The sequence below is a fragment of the Macrotis lagotis genome, chromosome 2 (genome assembly GCF_037893015.1).
Source record: "Macrotis lagotis isolate mMagLag1 chromosome 2, bilby.v1.9.chrom.fasta, whole genome shotgun sequence".
NCBI classification, from domain to species: Eukaryota; Metazoa; Chordata; class Mammalia; order Peramelemorphia; family Peramelidae; genus Macrotis; species Macrotis lagotis.
The window spans coordinates 208,918,492-208,940,649 of record NC_133659.1 but is presented as its reverse complement, the minus strand read 5'-3'; the positions used below and the strand labels follow the sequence as shown (position 1 = coordinate 208,940,649).

Genomic DNA, 22,158 nt, shown 5'->3' with positions numbered 1-22,158 from the left:
CATCTAGTCATTAACCACAGAAGGGTGTGTGGGGATAGGGAGTCCTCTCCAGGAACCCCCAGGTCTGTTCCTGCCTGGGCTAAGGAGAGAATTGGCACCAGGGCCTGGTGGGGCCCCTGCCCCTCTGACCTAAGCTTCTTGGGCTATGGAACCAGCCCTGGCTTGATTCGCCTGGGGATGACAAGTGGAACTCCATGGAGGCTTCTTCTTCCCTCTCTCTTCTTTCCCTCCCCTACCCCCTACCCAGTCTTTCTGGGAGCTAAACATCCCAAGCTGTCCAAGACAGCTTCTCGCCAGGGAATGTTGGACACCGACTAAACCACGCTAGGCCAGGGGGATGGAATAGAGTGGGGAGGGAGAGGGGCCATTGTATTGAGGAGGGGGAGGCAAGTGCGTGTCCCTATGAACAGAAGCACTTGGCTCCTGCTGCAAGGAAGGTTTGCACTCTCATTCCATTTGGTTACCCACCGTACCACCCCCTCTTCTCCCTGCCCCCAACCATCCCTCCCCTGTGGGCAAATTAGGACATGTCCGGAAACGATTACAATCAGCTCCACAGAGAACTGCTCCTTAGAGCTGCTCCAGAGCTCAGCTAGTGCAAAAAACATCCTGTTCTTCCATTTTATGAATGAGAGAACCTGTATACTTTCTATAAATGTCAAAATAAATCACCAGTGGGCATTCCCCTCCTGGCAAGAGGAAAACCCAGCCACAACTGCATTGTCAGTCGGAAGGAGACTGCAGGCCAAATCAGGTCTTTCTCTTTGGGGATGGCAGGAAACAATCAGGGGATCTTGCTATTATGATTGCCTCTAGTTTTCCAAGGGTTACATTTCACACATACACACACACACATACACACACACACACATGCACGCACGTGCACACACACACACACACACACACACACACACACAAACACCACACACATCCCTACACCACATATCCCTCACTGCTCTTTCTAAGGAGATAGTCCCTAAAAGAGAGTGAACAACTTGCTGGAAGGGGTTCATAATTATTTGTATTTACCTGTAACCCTCGGGCCACAGTCCTGGCTAGAGAGCAAGGCCACTATTATATAGCTCCAACTGAAGTAGACTCACACAGAGAACTGCAGATGAGCAAAATTGAAGTTGGGATGGTCAAGTCATTTTTCACTGCAGCACACACAAGCCCAACCTCACTCCTGCAGACTTCTTCCCTTCCACCTTTTAAAAGACATTTATATCTTTTCCAAAACTATTTTTTGAAAAACCCTCATATTGATAAAGTTGCACTATTGTTTACAGGGTACCCAGATCACAGCAACCCCTATGAGGTTTACAGCTAAAATATTATTGGACCCATTACACATGAAGGAAACAAACTCAGAGAAGAGTCCATTATCACAAAGCTCCAAAGGGGCAGAGCTGGGCGATGAACCCATGGTTTCACCTATAGGCAGAATGGTACCAAAGTTGGGGGAAGAAAGGGAGAGAGCTAAGAGAGCCACTGGATTTGAAATTATTAAAGGATCTAGGTAAATTCCTTGGAAAGGTCACTTAACTTCCATAGATTTCATCTTCCTTAGAATGAAAAGGTTAGATTAAATGATTTGAAGGGTCCTTTTTTAGTTCTAAAACTATGATCCTATTACTTCCAATTCAACATCCTTTCCATTACACCATACTGGCCTCCACAGGAGGAGTGAGAAATCATCACTGAGAGGCTACTGAAGTGCCAGCCCTCTATTCTTGAAGAGTAGAGCACCATAGGCATCAAACTAATAAGCAATCATTAATATCACCACATAGTCAACCATTTAACAATACTAATGAAGTGACTCATGGGCAACACAGGCAAACCTATTACCCAGAGTGTCATCCAAGCTGTTGACTCAAAAATAACAAGAGGCTGATTCCTTAGTATTTTATTTGATACATAATTGGCAGAGCATCAGTGTTTATCAAATATCAAAGTGCACACAGCTTTCTCCACCCCAGGTACTGTTCCTTCATATTACCCAGCTTCATACCAGAACAGACTGACCAAGACTGGAGAAATTATTGAATCAGTTTCTTTCCCAATGGTTTCAGTTGGGATCCTAAAAACCTTTCCCCCATCTTGCAATACAAAGAATAGTAAGTCTGACTAAGTATTGATGGGGTTAAGGACTGAAAACAAGACAGTTCCTGCCATCAAGAAGATTACATTCCAGGTTTCTACCAAGTAGAGTTCTCCAAAGAAATCCTGTGCCAATTAGTGTAAATTATTTTTGAGTCACTAGAGCTGTATAATAGGTTGCTTACAGTTCTGAGTGTGTTATCTTTTTTAATGTGAAAAAAAATAATTATCAGATCAGATAGAGATCTTGCCCAGAGTACAGCATTGACATTTAATAAATGATTATTGATTGACTGATTCCAGGAAAGAATATCAGTCTGAGAGTAGGTAGAGGAATTTCTGGGCAGGGTGGAGCAGGGCTTGAATTTAAATAGGGAAAAAACTTGCATGTTTATTTTCACTAAACTCTCACAGAAATGTTACATGACTTTGGATTATTTTAAAATATTTTCCTAAGGAAGGGTTCATGGACTTTCTCAGACTTAGAAAGGGGGAACAGCATACACATGAAGATGAAGAACCCCTATAAGTGAACATTATCTGGTGGCCTGGCCCCTTAGAGACTAGTTTAGATTAGTGAGGAAATGAAGTAATCTATTCTGGTCCCAGAGTCCCAGAGTTAGGGAATGCACACTCCTTACCTCGGTTAGGGTAGGGAGAGAAAGGGGAGGGATTATTACATGAGGATCTCCAATTCAATCAGTCCCACCTGAGATACAGCTGACAACAGCCCACTCTACTGAACAAATATGAATCACAGACATAATGCTCACAGCTCCATTGGAAAATACAGCTGCCCAACAGTCACCTTCACACAGACTTCCAATGAGTCAAGGAGAGAAGACCTGACAAACAGGTGACAGATGGAGTGAAACAGTGGGTCCTGAATTGTAATACTCATGGATGGAAAGGGAAGTTTAATCAAAAAAGGAGGCAATATGAAGGTAAGAAAGTAGAGGTTGGGAATTGGGAGGTGGAGTTTATGGGCTAAAGAAGCAACATATATTCCTGATATTGAGATTGATCCAACCAAAGACAAATCAAATAATTGCATGTATATTTATTTATGTCTGTTAGGATATTTTGAACCTAATGCCATCAGATAAGGAAAGCATTTTGGAAATCATAGAAAAACAGTAAGTAAGGTTCTGGGGTCAATTCATGAGCACTGACACCTCAGAAACAAGCAAATGCTACAAACCAGGATGTGATTAATAGTTTTGTTGATTGACTAAATTTAAGAAAGTGATGAAGAAAACATAAATAATACAATTAAAATTTAAAGGTGGGTGTTGTGTACACTTATTTTTTCTTCTGTAGAGCCAGATGTTAAAACTTCTTGGTGTATTAATGGACTATTGCAGGTGAAAAAGATCTGTGAAAATTTTCTTGATCAGAACCCTCATTTTACAAGAGAGGAAACTGAGGCCAAGAGAGGTTAAATGATTGATTTGTAGTTACAGAATTGCTCCTGAACTAAGTTTCTACTCCAGGGTTCTTTCCATAGCATTCTTCCATCTGACCCCAGGCCTCTTCCCAATGGGAGGAGATTTCCCAGCAGTCAATTCCCCACCCCACCCCCAAAGTGTGGATCACCAGCTAGTCCCCTGGGGCTCTCTGTCCCCTTGCTCCAGAGACAGCAGGAACACTAATGAATGAATGAATGAATGAAAGCTTAACCCTCTCTTACACTCACACAGAGAGAAAGCAAGCTCTGGGATTTTCCAGCTGCCAGGTGGCTTGGGAGAAGCTCTGCCATCTCCTACCAGGGCCAATTATCAGCACACATCATTTCAACATGCATTGCCAAGGTGTGCAATCCTGGGGCTACACCTGCAGTGTGTCACGTTCAATGTTTTTCCCCCCTTTTCATTCTTCCATGCCTTTCCTGCCACCTCTCTAAGCTTCTCCTGACTCCCCTGACTGTCTTCAGGTCCAAACTCGTCAGGCAGGCTTGCCTTGGTACTATAGTTTATCCAAACATCTTCATCGCTTTTCATAAATTCAATCATTCCTTATCAGCCACACCATCAGGAGGAAGGGCAGGAGGGGTTTGTGACTGAAGTGTGGGGAAGAGAAGCTTTAATTAGCCTCCTTGCTCCGGCAGGGTCACCCACAGTTCAATCACTGCCTTCACATGTTCTCAATCACGTAGTTTGAACATGGGGGTCGTCTCTCCTCTCCTCTGGTCTGACAAGAACCAAATTCCCTGCCCTCTGGTTCTTCCCTGGGCAGGAATTCTACAAGTTCTACATTGAAATTAACTCCCATTATCCTTTAAGGAAAACAAAACACTGCCAGATAAACCAAACCAGCCAGAAAAAGGAAGGCACCTTCAGAGGCTTCTCCCATCCATCTGTCCAAGGCATAAACATATTGTTGACAAACATTCCTGTTTCCTAATAGCTGGACACCAACCTTGCAGATAAAGTTAGGACAACTGGCCAGTTTGAAAAAGTTATTATTCATTGCTTGGTTTTTTTTTTTGGGGGGGGGGAGGGGGTTGATTGTTGTTGTGGTTATTTTTTCTTCTCTGCCCATATTAGGGCTCTGGATTAGAATTCATAGGAAATGAGTTAAAATTCCAACTCTGCCATTTATCCTTGAACATGCCATTTAAATTCTCTGCATCTTCTTTATTCACCTATATAGGAGAGGATTGAAGATTTCTGATCCAAACTTTCCTTCAATCCATCTCAATGCTGCAAATGGATTGATTAGGGTACCAAGATCATAGTTCTGGAACTGGTTGGGATCTCAGAGGACATCTGAACTAATACTCTCATTTTACTGATGGCAAAACTGAGGCACATAGAGAAAAAAAGGAATTGTCCAAGATCACAAAGGTAATGAGGAAAAAAGATAAGATATGAACTCAGGTGCACTGAAATCTTTGAGGTCTATTCCTATGATGGTTTTTAGAGCTCCTCCTTCTTGCCCTCCAGTCATATATGGTTGAAGATTCCATCTTTAAATGGAAGAGAGTTTCTCATTGAGATGGTTTTTCATTATCTCCCAACATTAGGGGTGTATTATTGTATTTGGCCTGAGTGAAAAGAAGTGAGCAGCCTCCTCCTAACTTATTTCCTCCTCCGACCTGCCTTTCAACCTTCCCAGGGCTCACTTTACACAACTGTCCCAAGACAATGACACAAGGGAATCAGCAGTGGGGAATGTCAGCGGTTGATCCAATGGTGGCATCGGAGCAGCATCCTGGAGCTAATGACTTGGTAATGGAAGGAGGAGTCAGAGGCAGCCAACTGTTGATTTAGGCTCTGGTACAGATGTCAGAGATTGCAACACTGCGAAACTGGCTTGTCCCAGGGATGGTGCTAATTACCAGTGAAATAAAAGCTCAGTCCTACTGGCCGGGTGGGGCCACAGACAAGCCAGGTAGGCTGCCCCTGCCTCCAAATATAACCCTTCTGGCTGGGAACAGGAGGGAGAAGAGATGCATACCTCGGTTCATCTGGACTAGAATGTTCACAGGAATGGGAGGGGCTTACTATAACTAAGCATCAGTCAGAAAGCACTGGAGGGTAGATACCCAGGATAATTTCTAGTAGTTTCTTCTCATAGATTCATCTGCCTCTTGAGTCCATTGTCCCATGATGGCAATATTGCAAAATCCCTTGATTCCAGGTTACCTTGCCCATTTCCAGAGATTCTGACTATGGTGATATCCTCTCCTGAAAGAGAAAACACAACATTTTTTAAAAAATATTTGATGGTTTTTTAAAAAAAGTAATTATCATGGCAGGAGCATTAAGCTAGGGACTGGGATTTGATTTCTGACTCAGCAGTATGACCTTAAACAAGTCACCTTCCATCTCTGAATCTTATCCATTAAATGGACTTAGAATTAGGAATTCCCTTTTAACCAAACCTCTAAGACCAGTTGTATGACCCTCTCCCAACCTCAGTAAAGAGGCTGAGAAGACTGACTAAAAGACTAAAAAAGACTGAAAGACATTCAAGATTCATTCCTATTAACTTATGAGAGAACTGGGTTCAAATCCTGCCTCTATACATTCTGCCTATGGGTAAATCATTGAATATCCCAGTGTCTTAGGCAATTCTCCAAGACTATTATGTTAGTTACAGAACAAGTACCAACCTGCATTGGCAAAGGAAGAGTTTCTTCTACCAGTTAGTTATTCCACAAGCTTACTAGGTGCCAGGCACTGTAAGCCAAAGAAATCCAAAAAAATCACTGGGCTAGACCAAAGAAGATGAGCACAATAATGAGGCATCTGCAAGGATCAAAACAGATAATCCATGAAGTGTTTTGCCAACTTTAAAGCCCTCTATAATGTTTGCTATATAAGATGATTAATATTCTTATCATTTTATCCCCAAATTCAATGATCCTATAAATCTGATACATATATTCCTATTTATTTGGGAATAGGGGTTGGGGTTGGAGAGAGAAGAAGGGAAGTTCTTCACTAAAAATGAAGAAAGAGAATTCCCAAAAATGTCTCAGTTCTAGTTGGTTCTTAGTCCGGAAAACAGACAATGAAAAATGAGATGTCTGAATGGAGTGGAATGATAAATGGCTAACAATTCTATGACATCTACTATGTCCTAAGTGCTTACAAATATTATTTCATTTGATCTTCACAACAACACTGTGAGGTACTATTAGGATTGCCCATTTAATAGTTGAGAAAACGGAGGCAAACAAAGGTGAAAAAACTTGTTCAAGGTTACACAACTAATGACTGTCTGAGACCAGATTCAAATTCAGGTCTTCTTGACATGAAACCCAGTGTTCATCCACTGAACTATCTAACTGCCTTAGATGGTCACAAAAGTCCCTTCTAGCTCTGAATGTCTATGAAATGAGTGCAGCAGCCTTCTGAAAACATGACCCAAAATTTGCTATGGTATGCCATGACCCCATCACTTCACCACTGAGGATCTCTGAGGTGAAATTTGCACCCAAAGCATCAAAAGTCAATCAGCATCTTCCATTCCCATGATATACAACAGAATGCTTAATACATCATTGGTAGTGCTATGAGTTGTTCAATGATGCTGGAAAACCATTTGAAATTTGCTTTTCTTTAAAAGTAATTAAAATTTTCATGCCCTTTGACTTAGAGATCCTAAGAATGCTGAATATACACCTATGTACATGCAAAAACAAAGTCAATGCTCATCAATTGAAGGAAAGAAGTATGACATAAATGTAATGTCATAATGTGACATAAATGTCAAGAAGTTGGAGAAGCATGAGAAAATTTACATTGCCTGATGCAGAGTAAAATTAATAGAAATGAAAAAAACAATATACATGATGACTATAACAATATATATCAAAAGAACATCAGCAACAGAAAATGAACTGAACATTGTGTGATGATAATGTCCAAATTTGGCCCTGGGGAAAAGGTGAGAAAATGCACCTCTTGCTCTTCATTGCAGAGGTAGGAGTATATGAGTATGTGTTAGTATATGGGTGTGCATACATTAGGTACATATGCAGCATAAGGTACACTGTTAGATTTGTTTCCTGTGTTGTTAGTTATGTTGAATAGCTTTTGTCCCACTCTCTTATTCTTTATTGCAAGGAATAACTCCCTGGGTCAAAGAAAGTTGTCTTTCTTTGTATCCTATATATTAAGTACAATGCTTTGTACTTAGTAGGTGTTTATTAAACATTTTGTTGATTGACCTACTGATATCAGAATGTAAAAATCAAAAGATATAAATAATTTTTTAAAACCATTGATTCGGGGTGGCTAGGTGGCACAGTGGATAAAGCACTGGCCCTGGAGTCAGGAGTACCTGGGTTCAAATCCGGTCTCAGACACTTAATAATTACCTAGCCATGTGGCCTTGGGCAAGCCACTTAACCCCATTGCCTTGCAAAAATCTAAAAAAAACCAAAACATTGATTCCTTGGTCTTTGCCCAATATTGTTATTATTCAAATACTATACACTACTAATCAATATTCACCTCAGACAAAAGAGGAAGTATCAAGGCAAATCTAAGGATGCTGCTTTTAACATACTTTCATATAGTTAGAAAACTCTTTCACCTCTAAAAGTAGAGAGAAGATTTGATTGGGAAGTGCTCTAAATGAATCAGTTAGATAGTATAATGCAGAGGTATCAAACACACAGCCCTGAGTACCACTGAATCAAATTAAAATGCAAGTCGGAAATATTCAGCAAAATAAAGATGCAATGAAATATAATTTTAATATATGGTTTTCTAAGTCAATAAATTCCTGCGAGAATTTGTGTATGGTCAGTGATACCATGTCTATTTGAGTTTGATACCATTGACACTAAGTGATAGAGAACTAGATTTGGAATCAGGAATACTTGAGTTCAAATCCAGCCATAAACATTGACTAATTATGTTGCCCTGAATAAATCACTTTGCCACAGTTTTCTAATCTGTAAAATGGGAGGAATAATACCAAATGCCTTGCATGGTTGTTGTAAAGGTTAAATGAGACAGCATAAGTCAATATATATATATGTATATATATATATATTAAGAAATAACATAATATAAATTCTCATTATTATTATTATTATCAATTTTATGATTGCACAAAAAATTTGATATCACAGAGAATTGACCTTTGTATAGAAGCATTTGAGGGTCACTTTTCCATATGTCAGTATTCTCACTGATAGACACTCTAATGATTAGATAATCTAAGGATTAGCTGAGAATCAGTTGTACTCCTTTGTCCTCCATCAGTCCCATATTTCAGGTTCCTTTCTCCTCATTAATACAGTTTCTCAGTTTCTTTCCACATTAGACTGTAAGTTTCTTGAAGGCAGGGACAGACTGTCTTTTGCCTCAGCACAGTGTTAGCACACATAGTAGGTGCTTAATAGATGTTTATTGACTAAACATTTTTTCTCACCTATAGCAGTATCCAGAACATTTGATAAGATGGGTTTTGTGGAAACCCATGACAAAGTTGTAACCCAAGAGGAGAGTCTTAGCTTTTGTAGTTGCCTCATGGGTAACTAGTTTCAAGAATTCCCAAGTTCAATAAGGGACCAGACCTTCTTGGAAGGGAAAATTGCTTTACTCTGTCTTTATGTGGATTGTGCCACTCTAGAATTTGTTTAGAGCCAATATTTAAAGATATTTGGAGAGCTTTAGGGGAAAGCTCAGGTAAGTCCCTGCTTTTACTCCATCATCTTGGTCCCACTCTGGGTTCAGATCTTCTAGACAGCAAAGGAGTCAATGTCCTTAGAATGATCATTGGTGAAAGATAAGCATTTCCTGCATCATTCCCATACAGGGTACTACTGGGAAATCAAAGCCAATAAGTTACTTGGACAGAGTAGTTCCAATAAGGAAATTGCTCCCACAGTTAACAACTCCCAAAGCATACTTAGCTTTAAGATAATTTAATCCAGGAAATGAGTAAATTGAGGCAGTCAATAGGTAAGTGACTTGTCTAGGATCACACAGCTAAGTGATGGAGGTTAGATTTGAAATCAAATCTTCCTGACTCCAGGTTCATCCACTATGTCACCTTGATACTTCTCTCTGTCAGGGAAAGGACACATACATATATGCATATATACATATATATATATACATATATATGTATTATGTATAGACATACTAAAAAAATACCAAATACAGGGCAGCTAAATAAAAGTAGCTGAAAAACATAGACTGGGGAAGGTTTATGCAAAAGATACTGTTACTTGAAAAAAGCAAGGAAAAAATAGCATTTTAAAAAAGAAAGAAGCAAAGATTCTAGAAAATGGAATTAGAAGAAATACATTCTGGATATGAGGAATAGACAACATAAATGCACATAGATAGGAGATGGAGTGATGTGGAACAGAAAGTTCAGTTTGGCTGGACCACAGAGTACAGGAAGTTCTAAAAAAGATAAGTTGAAGCCAATTTAGGATGGGATTTAAATGATACACAAAGGAGTTCTTATTTATTCCCAGATGTAAAAGGGAGCCATGGAAGATTAAGTACAGAAGAGATCTGCACTTAAGGTGCACTTTGGATGGTTTGAAGTGGAGATAGACAACATAACACATTGCAATAATTCAACCATGAGGGCCTGAACCAAAGTGTTGCCTATATGAACAGAGAAATGATTTAATTGTAGAGAGGTTATGGAAAAAAAAGGGATTTGGTCTCTTATTGAAAAATTGAGGAATCCAGGATAATGCTGAAGTTATGAATCTGGGTGGAGAATGGTGATACTCTCAACACAAACAGGAAAGTTAGGAAGAGGGGTGGGTTTGGGCAGAAAGATCACAAGTTCTGGTTTGGACATATGATTTTGAGAGGTCTTCAGGATACCTTGGAGATAGATGTCTAATAGGCAATTGGGGCTGAATCTCAGTAGAGAGAGACTGGGAATTTATTTATAGATCTGTGAGTCATTTGAATGGACTTGATAATTAAACCCAAGGGAATTGATGAGGTCACAGAGAGAGAGTGTGTAAGAGAGAGAAAAGGCCCAGGTGAGAGCCTTGGGGTATACCCACAGTTAGGGTGTGTAATGAAGATGATTAGGCTGAGCAGGATCTGTCAGACAGGCAGGAACTAAAAGAGACAATGTCACAAAGACCCAGAGAGGAGAATGTCTCTAGAAGAAAGTCAACATTGTCAAATATATCAAAGGGATCAAGAAGGATGTAAGCTGAGAAAGACCATTAAATTGGACATCCTAAAAATGTCTGATAACTTTATAGGTGGAAGTTTGGAGAACTGGAGACAGAGACAGCCTTTTCCTTGGATTTTGGTGAAGAGGAGGAGAGATATAGGATGATGGCTTAAGAGGTTTGCAGACTCTAATGAAGAGATGGGATTTTTGTTTTGTTTTTTAAAAGATAAGGAATATTTAGGCATATTTGAAAGGAACTTTTCTTCCTTCCTTCAACTCAGTGAACAACTCCAACTCTCATTTTGGGAAATTGTACTAGTAAATTATTCCAACAAGACAAAGAACCAATAATGACCACCCTGAGTTTAGTTGTCTAAACCTCTTCTGCCCCAGCTCCCATTATTAAGATAGCTTTCCCTCAAAATTTGGAATCATGACGGCAAATTACAATTTGATCAAGTCATATTCTAAGAAGTGCTCACATTCTGGGGAATCCAAGACATCAAACCAAAACTGAGAATCCTGCCACCTGGAGTAAATTCATTTGAGTTGGGTGAGGGTGGGAAGGTGAGAGTGATGTAACAACACCTCAATGTAGGCTGACCCCAGAAAAAAGAATCCAATCACAAATGCAAATATGCTGAGTGAAGGAGATGCTTGACCCCTCTCTGTTCTCCACTGGTCCATGACACTGTTCTATTGTTCTTTCTCCTCCACATTTCCTCAAGAGCACATAGATGATAGAACTGTGAAGCAGGGGACACTGGTCTCTGAATAGTTACAGAGAAGTAGCATGTCTTCTCACTCTCTCTATATATATAGTCTATGCCTAGAAGGGAAATAAATCCCAATCCTTTTACTACCACCTAATCATAGCTCCATTATGGTATAAATAATATTTTTTATGAATTCCCTTGTAACTTGGAATAGGAAAATGAGATCACATGCAATTAGCCATTTTGTCATTCCCCACCCCACATACCTTCTCCCCTTCTTGGCATGAGGGTCTCTTCCCTTCCTCCATCCTCTAATTCACCAGCCTTCCCTTTTATCAACTTCCGAAGTTAACAGTTCAACAGAACTTAGATTGATGAACCTAAAAAAAGCTATGGATCTATCTGGTATCAGAAAGACACAAAAGCCAGCTTTATGCCTATGAAACAGCTGTAGTCATGATAATAAAATGAAGCTTTTGTAACTTTCCAGTCCCCAGGCACCCTGAGGACTTTGGGGTTCAATATATCAGAATCTGTCTTAAAAGGCAAAAATTGTATTGTTATCTATTTGTTTCATTTATGAAAGCCACCATTTTATTGGATAAGCACCAGCAGCAGAGAAAAATGGAAGCAAGCCAAACAGCTGAGGGAGAGATCCAGAGGCCAAATCAGAACTGTATAAGGAAACATTGCTTCCCAGTGAGATAGGCACTGCACCCTGTGAAAGAAGTCCCCTAGCAATATCAGACATTACTGTTGATTGAGTCACTGAAACACATTCCTTTGCCAAGGAAAGAAGCTCAATTGTGTTCCCAAGCATCTGCGCTAACCTGGTGAATTTAGAATGACCTGAATGGTTCTGGCTCTCTTTTTAAAGGAATATGAACATCTCATTTTCATTTTTATCATTTTTGCAGACTATCCTTGGCCCCCCATGAATTCCCAAGACAATGATCCAGAGTGGTATTGTTGTGATCAGGTAAGAGAAGTTCTCTCTGGTCCACAAGACATTGGCTAGGTGAATGAAAGGGAGGGGTTAAGAGGACTGACTCAAAGCTGCAAGTAAGCAAATCTCTTACCTATAGGTCATCCAGCTCTGCCTCACTTAAATCCAATTCATCATCTTGTGATATTATTGGTCCTCTTTGAGAATGAAGGCTGAACAACAATAATAACAACACCTTCCCACCTTCCACCATCTCTACCTCCGAAGTAGTCCATCTGTTGTGGAGATAGTACCTGGTGAGAGCAAAGGAGTTATTTTCATTTAAAATATTTAAATATGTGACACAGTAGACATACCTCCAGTCTGGGAATCAGGGTTATGATCCTTTCAGTTCTTCTAGCTAATCAAATTAACATAATTTCTCAGTGTTTCAATTTCCTTATCAACTCTTTAAAAAAAAGTTAAAAGCAGGAAGATTTCTAAAATATTGCTAAATATCTATAATGCCATGATTTGAAGTATAATATGACCAAAGATATATGTTCTAGCTACAAAGATCCTGACAAATCACTAGTGATTTTCAGATAAAAAAGTATTGATTATCACACTTTAAAAAAAAGTTATTTATTAAAAGTAAAAAGTGATTGATACCTTTGTGTTTCTGCTATTAATTTAAAAAATCCATTCCAAAAGAATGCTTAGTGTTGATTCACATTCTACCCAATGGATACATGGCTTACTACCATTATATAGGACCCAATAACTTGGTTCTTCAAGCCAGGAAAGCTTCACTTGTGTGGCTATTGACAAACTTGAAACAAGGAATAAAAGTAGAGGAGATGAATTCACACCCAAGGAAGCCTTGCCATTGAAGTTCTCTTCCTTTCCCAGAAAGCACAAACAATCCAGGTTCCTCTGTAGGCCCCAAGGGCTACATGCCCCATTGCCCTCTGAGGGAGTCTGAAAGTATTTGCATGTGATCTACATTATATATAAGGTGATATGCAAATCTGTACATGTTCTTTCAAAATCAAGGGCTCAGACATGTTCAGAAACAGGATTGAAGCCCAGGTGACAAGCCCCATTACCTTTCAGCCCACAGTCACCAAAGGAGGAAGTTGCTGGGACAGGAGGAAACCAATTCTTGGGAGGAATGACTTCATACCTTCTCCTTAGTTCTGTGGGAACAATACTCCCACTGGATATTTGGCCACACAAGGTGCAGGGTTCTGCCAGGCCAGATAACTATTCTGGTTTGACTGGCACCCATGTCTCCCCTGGTACGTGGCTTGATAGCTACATTTTCCTTATCCTCAGGGATCCCAGAAGCCTTCTCTCTTGTTCCCATGCCATATCTAGATGGCTAGAAGGATCCCATAAAACTGAACTGTTTGTGTGTTGCCATAGATAGCTATGAGATAAATGTTCCCAACCAAAAGATGCATCAAGGTCAGAGGAGGTAACATAATATAGTGGGGGAAAAAACCTGGCTTTGGTAGAAGTCTCATATTATCTCTGTCGTGTTCTAACTATACAATTCACTTGAATTCAATAAACATTTGTTCAATTCTTACTACTTGCAGTTCCTTTAGCCTTGACATTCTATCTCCTGTTTCTGTTTCTGTAATACACCCATTTCTGCTTCTTCAAATCCTTTGTTTCCTTCATAGCTAGTTTGAATGCAGGCTCCTACAGAAAGTCTTTCTTGAGCCATCCCCAAGTTCCTACCCCTCCTCCAATTACTTTGCATTTAGGACAGGGGTAAGGACTACACCTGTGATTTCAGTGGTATGGGGAGGGGCAAATAGGTGGCACAGTGGATAGAGCATCAACCCTGGAACTAGGAGGATCTGTATTCAAATCCGGCCTCAGATTCTTGACATATGCTAGCTTTGTGACCCTGGATAACTCACTTAACCTCAATTGCCTCACTGAAAATAATAAGGAAAAAAAAATTCTTGGAATAGGAAATTCTTGGTTTGTGAAACTGTCTGTACCATGGCAAATCTACACATTTTCTACAACATATAGACAACGTATGGTCTTAGGGAATTGTCTAGAATACCAACTCTCAAATTTCTGGTATCAGAATCTCTTTATTCTTTAAAACGTTATTAAGAATCATCTAACCCATTAACAGATATAACCCACACCATGGGTGAGTCATATCTACTGATGTTTACCATATCCAAAATTAAAGCATCTTGATATTATTCTTTAAGATTTTATTTATTTTGAGTTTTACAATTTTCCCCCTAATCTTACTTCCCTCCCCCCACCCCCCACAGAAGGCATCTTGATATTATTATGGAAATTATTTTGACCTCATAGACCCTCAGACATCCCTGGACCACACTTTGAAATCTTTGGTCTAATTAATACATTGTTGGTGGAGTTGTGAACTAATCTAACCCTTCTGGAGAGTAATATGGAATTATATCCAAAGAGCAATAAAACTGATCATACCCTTTGACCCAGAAATACCAATATATTGGCCTACATTCAAACAAAATCACAAAAAGTGGGAAAAGTCCCACATGTTCAAAAATATTTATAGTATCTCTTTTTTGTAGGGGCAAAGAATTGGAAATTGAGGGGATGCCCATCAATTGGGGAATGTTTGAACAAATTATAGTATATAAATGTTATGAAGTTCTATTTTTCTATAAGAAACCATGAATAGTTGAACTTTAGAGAAGCATAGAAAGAATTATATGAACTGATGCTGAGGGAAGGGAACAGAACCAAGAGAATAACATACATATGAAAAAACATTGTGACCTCTCAGATTGGCCAATATGACCAGAAAGGACAAAGATCAGTGTGGGAAATCTGGGACACTAATACATTGTTGGTGGAATTGTGAACTCATCCAACCCTTCTGGAGAGCAATTTGGAATTAGGCCCAAAGGGCAACTGTGCATACCCTTTGATCCAGTAATACCACTACTGGATCTATTCCCTGAAGAGATGAAAAAAGGGTAAAAACATCACTTGTACAAAAATGTTCATAGCAGCCCTGTTTGTGGTGGCAAAGAATTGGAAATGAATATGTGTGTGTGTAAAACATAGATATGCAAATGGATAGCATATCATTGAAAAATAAGATAAAAATATTTTTTTTAAAAAAGAAAATCTTTGGTCTAGAGAGCACCTAGAAGTTAAGTTACTTGTCCAAAGTCATAGGATCAGTTATATGTCAAAGGGAGGACTTGAACCCAGGCTGTCCTGACTTTTAGGATCTCTTTTCACTTCACCATGCTACCACTTAGATTTGCATTTACATATCGTATATATATATATATATATATATATATATATATATATATATATATTTCTCCAAAATGGAGAAATATATAAAATATGTAATATATATATATATATATATATATATATACATATATCTCACATACAATTTATTTATATAGTACTTTCTCTGTGACTACTTCCCCAATTCCCACTTGAATTGGTAGGTCAAGTTTCCAGGGTGAAGTCAATGACTACTACTCTCAGGCTTTTAGATTATAATTCTGGAAGGCTAGATTTCTAAATACTCATGAGCCCCCACAAGTGTATTCAGATAAACTTAGCTTGTTGGCAAAGAAAAAAAAATTTTACACAGACACACACACACACACACACACACAAAGTCTGGAGCACCCTTTCCCATGACTAGACTCACAAAGCCTGTGGGGAGGATGGACAAGAACTTCATAGTCAAATTAGTTAAGCCTTATGTATAAAAATAATTGACAAAGGGGTAAATAACTGCAGGTTACTAGAATTCCCTTTCTCCCTATGTAAGTTCCTTATTTCATTCCCCTTAATTATACCTCTCTTCTACACTTCCCACAGAGGGGGCATCTACTCTGACCCCTTTCTTTGGAACATATGTTCTGGACCCTTGTTAAAGGACATGCATGATACATTACTATCAAGAACCTAGTAGGTGATTCTTCTCTCTCTCCCTCTCTCTCTCTCTCTCTCTCTCTCTCTCTCTCTCTCTAGTCCTTCCTAAACTTGTAATAAATTTTTGTTTTATTTCCACCCCCCCCAAAAAAAGAACCTAGTAGGTTCTTTGCTATACATAACAAAGTTTGAAGATGATTGGCAGGAGGTAGAACCATCTCCCCAGTAGGTTTCAAGAATATTGAAAAGTTCTATCACCACCCTCTCCCTTTTGGTCTTTTATTCTGGAATTCCACAAACTCTTCCTTGAACTTCCAACAGATGGGGAGATCTTCCCCAGAAGCAATGGTTGCTACAAGTATATGGCAGTAGGAATTTGTGTTTGTCTTCATGAGTTTGAGTCTCATGGCTGCCATTCTCTATGTGATTCTTCCCTCAGCATAGATCTATTGTAAACTGTCAGGGATGCTGCAAGATAGACACCTCCAATCTTGGTGGCAACTCATGAATTTGAGAATTCTTGGGTTCCTAAATTGTTCTAGCAAAAGGCACTGTATATGATTGCTCCACTTCTTAGAGGACATTCTCCTTCTCTAACATTACCAATAGAATCACGGAGTCCAGAAGTATTAAAGAATAAAACCTGACTAGACAGAATATCCAGACCTTATGAATTGCTCAGATAATAGAGATACAAGAAAAATGTAGATTAGTTTTTCAGTATTCCCTCAGTTACATTTACCTTTGGGAATAACATAATAGACATGATGGATTATTATTTTATTTTTCAAGTATTTTCTAATTTATACTTGGGAGTAAGCATTTCTTTTGGGTGAGATAAATAAACAATAAACAAATAGTGGCACAATAAAGTTCCAGGCCTAGAGTCAAGAAGACTCTTCTTCATGAATTCAAATCTGGTCTCAGAAATTTAGAGCTTGGATAAGTCACTTAATTCTATTTATCTCAGCTTCCTCACCTGTAAAATGAACTGGAGAAGGAAATGCAAACCACTCCAGTATCTCTGACCAGAAAATTTCAATGGGATGATGAAGAATCAGACAGGACTAAAACAAATGAACAGCAATAAATAAACAATTATTATATACCCAATTCACGGCCAGGTTTAAAACCTTACAGTCAAGGGGCGGAGCCAAGATGGCGACAAGAGAGGATTGTCTCTTGGGTGCTCTCTCTTAAGACTTATAAACTAAGGACTCTAAATTTTCAAGAGACAGAATCCACAGAGGGACCCAGTGAGGCAGTTCTCCAACCCAAGGCAACCTGGAAAAGAATGGAAAGGCTCTGTTCCCTGGGGTTGGAGGGATAGCCCACCAGAGTGAAGGAACTTCAGCCTTCCAGAGGCAGCCCCAGGACACTGGGAGCTGCAGCTCACAGCAGCGAGGGCAGTTTCCTGACCTACACCCCAGACACCCCAGGGAGCACCAGGCACAACTTGGAGGATCAGTGGGGGGGGGGAACCTCTGCCAGAGTGAGCATGTGAAGCCCAGCCTTCAGGGCACACAGCAAGCAGTGTGGCCGAGGCAGCCCAGATCCAGGAACTGGAAGCAGAAGCTGGTAAGCAGGAGCCCCTAGGGCATGAGTGCTGAGCCTAGGGAGGGGAGTGGAGAGGGATTGCCGAGCTCTGTCCTCTGTCCCTGGAATAGGGCTCTGGGGTTCTGACCACATTCAAATACTGATCGCAGTCTAGGCCCCCCATAGAACAGCAGGGCCCCCCCCCAACTGAGCCCCATGGCAGAGGGGTGCACTTACAGTTATTCACAGATCAGGAGGGAAAACAGAGCCTCACACACTGAGATCCTTGTGGGGGTGTTCCAATAATACTCAAAAGCTCATGAAGCACCCCAAAACCAGGCTCAGGCTGGAGTAATGAGTAAGCAGAGAAAAAAGAGGAACACCATTGAGAATACTTTGCCTGTGATCCCAAGAAGGATCAAAATACTCAATTTGAAGATGAGGAAGTACAAGTTCCTACATCTAAAGACTCCAAGAAAAACAGAAATTGAACTCAGGCTATGATAGAGTTCAAAAAAGACTTTGAAAATCAAGTGAGGGAGATAGAAGAAAAATTGGGAAAAGAAATGAGAGAGATGCAGGAAAAACATGAAAGAAAAGTCAGCAGCTTAGTCAAGGAGATCCAAAAGAATGTTGAAGAAAATAACATGTTAAAAACCAGCATAGGTCAAATGAATAAAACGGTTCAAAAAGTTATTGAGGAGAAGAATGCTTTAAAAAGCAGAATTGGCCAGATGGAAAAAAAAGATAAAAAAGCTCTCTGAGGAAAACAAATCCTTCAGACACAGAATAGAACTGAGGGAGGTTGCTGATTTTACCAGAAATCAGGACACAATACTTCAAAACCAAAAGAATGAAAAATTAGAAGAAAATGTGAAACATCTCACTGAAAAAACAACTGATATGGAAAACAGATTTAGGAAAGATAATTTAAAAATTATTGGAATACCTGAAAGTCATGACCAGGAAAAGAGCCTTGACGTCATTTTCAAAGAATTCCTACAAGAAAACCGCCTTGATATCGTAGAAGCAGAGAGCAAAATATAAATGGAGAGAATCCACCTATCTCCCCAAGAAAGAGATCCAAAAAAAAAAAAAACCAGAAATATTATAGCCAAGTTCCAGAACTCCCAAGTCAAAGAGAAAATATTACAAGCTGCAGTCAGGATCACACAGGACTTAACAGCACCCACATTGAAAGCTCATAGGGCTTGGAATATAATATTCCAGAAGGCAAGAGAGCTCAGAATGCAACCGAGAATCAACTACCCAGTAAAACTGAATGTCCTCTTCCAGGAAAAAGATGGACTTTCAATGAATCAGGGGAATTTCAAATGTTCCTGTTGGAATGACCAGAGCTGAACAGAAGGTTTGATCTTCAAATACAGGACTCAGGTGAAGCATAGAAAGTGCAAAAGAAGGGGAAAATATGAGGGACTTAATGATGATGAACTACATGTATTCCTGTATAGAAAAATGATACTGATAATACTCATATGAACCTTCTCATTCAATAGAGCAGATAGAAGGAACTTTTATAGATGAAACACAGGAGAAATCTGAATTTGAAGATATAATGTGGTGTAAAATGGAATCAATAGATAAAAGGGAAATGCAATGGGAGAAAGAAAAAGGAGAGGAGGTATAGGCCAAGATATTTCATATAATAAGATTTTTCTTTATTATAATGAGGTATTGCAATGATATGGAAGGGAGGAAGGCAAGGGGGAATGAGGGAATCTTCACTCTCATCAGAGGTGGCTAGGAGAGCAAACAGCATATACATATATATATATATATATATATGTATATATATATATATATATGTATATATATATATATATATACTCAATGAGGTATAGACATCTGGAGTAAGAAGGAGAGAAGGGGGACAGGGGGTTGGGGGGGGGGGATGTGAATGATGGAGGAGAGGATGGACCATGGAGGGGAGAATGGTCATACATAACACATTTTCTTTTTTACTTCTTACAAGGGGCTGGGATTGAATGGCCTTCCTGGGATCATGGGGCAGAGTAGATGCTGGACCTAAGGGATGGTATGTGGGCTTGGGGCCTCTTGGTCCCAGTGCCGGGGATCTGTCTGCTGTACCACTCAACTCCCCTACAGCAGAGACAGAGTGAAAGGAGAGAGAAAATATAGTACATGGTAGTGGAGAAACATTAAATGAGGGAGTTGCGATCAGCAATGGCAATGGTAAAAAAATATGGAAGTAACTTTTGTGATGGACTCATCATAAAGAATGTGAACCACCCGTGACAGATCTGGTGGTGTTGGAACACAAACTGAAGCACATATTTTTTTATTCTTTTTTTTGGGGGGGGGGTTGCAGGGCAAATGGGGATGGGTAGCCTGCCAGGGGCTGCACAGCTGGATGATTATGGGATGTCTGAGGCTGGATTTGGACCCAGGTGCTCCTAGCTCAAGGGCCAGTGCTATGTCCACCACCCAGCAGCCCCTACTATTATTATTATTACTATTTTATTTTATTTGGGATCTTTTATTTTGGCTTTTGCAGGGCAATGGGGTTGGGGTGACTTGCATGGGGTCACACAGCTGGGTGATTGTTGGGTGTATGGGGCCGGATTTGGGCTCGGGTGCTCCTGACTCCAGGGCCAGTGCTCCATCCACTGCGCCACCTGGCCATACCTAAAATTATTATTATTTTTTAATTTTAATTTTAATTTTAATTTTTTTCTCTCTACTTTATCACTCATGTGGCTCTATAATTTTTGGAGGGGAGGGGGTATTATGTTCACTCTTAAACAAGAATATTTTAGTAATATATAAAAAATAGTATTTGTGCAAAATAAGAATAAATAAATAAAAATAAACAAATAAATGAATGAATGAGTGAATGAATTAAATAAATAAATGAATGAATGAATAAATAAATAAATAAATAAAACCTTACAGTCACCCTCAACCCATTTGGTGAATTGCTTTTACCAAGATAAAACAGCTTCTTAGAGCCACAGGAGAGATTTGAATGAAAAGTGTACACCAAAGGTGGATTAAAAGCTTTGAAAATGGCTCAGCAGGGGCAGCTAGGTGGCCCAGTGGATAGATCACAGTCCCTGGAGTCAGGAGTACTGGAGTTAAAACCTGGCCTCAGACACTTAATAATTACCTAGCTTTTGTGGCCTTAGGCAAGCCATTTAACCCCATTTCCTTGCAAGAAACCTAAAAAAAATGGCTCAACAATTGGGATGGCTAGGTGGTGTAGTGGATAAAGCACTGGCCCTGAAGTCAGGAGTACCTGGGTTCAAATCCAGTCTCAGACATTTAATAACTACCTAGCTGTATGGCCTTGGGCAAGCCACTTAACCCCATTTGCCTTGCAAAAACCTAAAAAATGGCTCAGCAAGCTCTCATACACCAGAGGTACTAACTCTCCCTGAACACTCTATACAAGACTTCCACCAGAGAATAAATAGATGAGAGCAACTTGTTTCAGTGGTCATAAAGGCGCCTGAAGCAGGTATTGTGGAGTGCTTAGAGCTTGGTCAGACATTGAGGATCCTGAGATCATCTACTGCATTCTGAGTCATCATCAGTCATCTTGATTATTGTTTTGTCACCAAACTTCAATGACTCTGGAAGAGAGACTAAGGTTGATGACTCTATGTAACTCTTACCACCACCACTACCACCACTCTCAAGGCCAGTAATCACAAATTAAATGAGTGGGTTAAACTAGAGGATCCCTAAAGTCTCTTCTTCTAGCTCTTAATTCTAGAAATTTTTTTTTTCTAAGCCTTGGAGTATCTTGGGCAAAAAAAAGGGAAAGGAAGATTAGCTGAAGATAGTTGGGAGTGATGAAAGTTGGGACTGTATGCAGTTTGAAATGCCCCTCTGATCCAAGATATGATCCAAGATTACTCTGAATCAAAAGTCTGACTCTTAAGCTATAAAATATGATAATTTCAGGCTTCTAATATAGGGCATAGAGTCCTGAAGTTAGAGTAAAAAAGATCTGAGTTCAAATCATGTTTCAGATACTTCATGACTATGGACAAGTCATTGAAACCCTCTTCAGTCTCATTTTGTTTACTTGAAAAGTAGAGATAATAATGACCATAGCATTTATTTTAAAAGATTTTTGTAAAGCCAAAGATCCAATGAGATCATAGATAGAAAGCACTTTACAAACTTTAAATAAATATTACTTTTATTATTATTATTATCAATTTTATTGTTGTTGCTATTCAGTCACTTTTTCCAAATAAAAACCAAAATAAAATAATCTAAATGATGCGCCAGTACCCACCCACCATCAAATATTAAAAAGAAACAGGGAAAAACTCT

General features: G+C 39.5%; 1 long non-coding RNA gene across 1 annotated transcript in view; it reads right to left on the bottom strand.

Moving 5' to 3' along the window:
- Nucleotides 1–593: 593 nt before the first annotated feature.
- The window catches only part of LOC141514145 (uncharacterized), a 345,149-nt gene continuing 323,584 nt past the window's right edge, over nt 594–22,158 (bottom strand). The window contains exons 3-5 of the long non-coding RNA XR_012475953.1: nt 12,521–12,680; nt 6,221–6,356; nt 594–5,792 (exon numbers count right to left, since the gene is read on the bottom strand). This is a non-coding gene — a long non-coding RNA (uncharacterized LOC141514145). The remainder of the gene's footprint in view (nt 5,793–6,220; nt 6,357–12,520; nt 12,681–22,158) is intronic.